Source organism: Octopus bimaculoides, chromosome 12, assembly GCF_001194135.2.
Source record: "Octopus bimaculoides isolate UCB-OBI-ISO-001 chromosome 12, ASM119413v2, whole genome shotgun sequence".
NCBI lineage: Eukaryota > Metazoa > Mollusca > Cephalopoda > Octopoda > Octopodidae > Octopus > Octopus bimaculoides.
The window spans coordinates 23,787,434-23,789,490 of NC_068992.1; positions in this window are offsets into that span (position 1 = coordinate 23,787,434).

Below are 2,057 nucleotides of genomic sequence, written 5' to 3' on the forward strand. Positions count from 1 at the left end.
ATATATAAATACACACATATATATATGTATATATATATTGACTTCCTGGAGGTGTGAGGCTGTTGGAAGAGAATCTGCAGAGCTTAGCAAACAATTTCACAGAATTGTATTCCTTGCAAACTTACATTAATTAGTGTTAGGCATCTGTTTCTATAATGAGCAGAATGTTTGTAATGAGCAGATTGTCCTCGTAGTGTTACTGCATATCCCAAAGTGTAGCATGATCGAGTAGAAATGTAATCAGGAGCATCCTGACAAGATATAATCGCAACAGTTTTGTTTACAAATAGAGTGCATCTAGCAGAACGAGAGAGTGAATACAGACAGAGGCGGCGAAAAATAGAGAGAGAAAGGGAGAAAGAGAGAAAGACAGAGACAGAGAGACGGGAAGTATGGTAATCTATCTACACAAAGTATGAAATCAAAGTTCATGCCAGCAGGATTTCATTTCCGTGAGTATAGAACCGGAATGAATATACAACGAATTCCAACTAATGTTGTTAATATTCTGCCAGTTCTAAGGTGGTGGGCTGGCAGAACGATTAGCATGCCTCTAAAATGCTTAGCGACATTTCGTCCGTTTTTACGTCTTGATGTAAAATTTCGCTGAGTTCGACGTTGGCTTTCATCCTCTGAGCACTGGAGTCGACGTAATCGACGTACCCAACCCGAACATGCTGGCTTTGTGCTAAAATTTTAAACCAATATTTTTTTCTACTCTAGACACAAGGCCTGAAATTTTGGGGATGCGGGTCAGTCGATTAGATCGACCCCCAGGACGCAAATGGTACTTAATTTATCGACTCCGAAACGATGAAAGGCAAAGTTGACGAGATCGGCAGAATTTAAACTCGGAACGTAAAGGCAGCCGAAATACCGCTTAGCATTTCGCCCGGTGTGCTAACGTTTCTTATTTCTTTATTGCCCAGAAGCGGCTAAAAACAGAGGGAACAAGCACTGAGAGACAGAGGGATTAGGTCGATTACATCGACTCCAGTGCGTAACTGGTACTTAATTTATCGATCCCAAAGGATGAAAGGCAAAGTCGACCTCAGCTGAATTTGAACTCAGAGCGTAACGTCAGACGAAATACCACTTAGCATTACGGCTGGCGTGCTAACGTTTCTGCCAGCTCGTCGCCTTAATTTGAAACCAATATTCTGCAAATAGTAAGACGCTGAGCTGGCGAAATCGTTAGCAAGCCGGGCAAAATGCTTAGCGGAGTTTCATTTTTCTTTACGTTCTGAGTTCAAATTCCACCGACGTCGACTTTATCTTTCATTTATTTGGGGTCGATAAAATAAGTACCATTTGAGCACAGGAGTCGATTTAATGGAATTAGCCCCTCCCCCGTGAAATTGCTGGGTCCTTGTGCCGAAATTTGAAACCAATTTGAAACCAATTTTCACTCTCCCTATAAACGTAACAAGAAAATTGCAGCAAAATTGAGTGATAGTGTTATCAGACGCACTATGCTGATCATCGTTTGTCTTGACATTGCGTTTTTATTCTTCTCTTCCGCTTTTTTTTTTATATGAGCATTGCGTATTCATACTTCTCTCTCCGGTCCCGACTCAAAACCGTTTACAGATGACAACCATCTCACGATTCGTATCAGTGTTTCGTTATTATACAGCATTATTGTGTATAAGGTTCAATGGTCCTACGCTGTCATATGATATCACAGTAATTTGGTCATATGATATCACATTAAAGGTGCACGTGGATGAGGAATATTGGACCACTAGTGTAAAGTTTCGCGAATAGGAATTCAATTGCTGGAACAACTGAATAATAATCGTCGTGATTGACGGAGAATCTAACACGAGTGGGAGGTTGTTTATAGCTTTGAAGAATAAAAATTCATTTCAAACAGCTTCACGCCGAGTCTCACATTTAAAAACAACATTTCTGTAATTTGTGTATTTCTCATCATTCTCTTTCTCCCCGTGTCTCTCTCACATACACTCTCTCACATATATGCACACTAACACATACACAGACACACACACACACACACACACACACACACACACACACACACACACACACACACA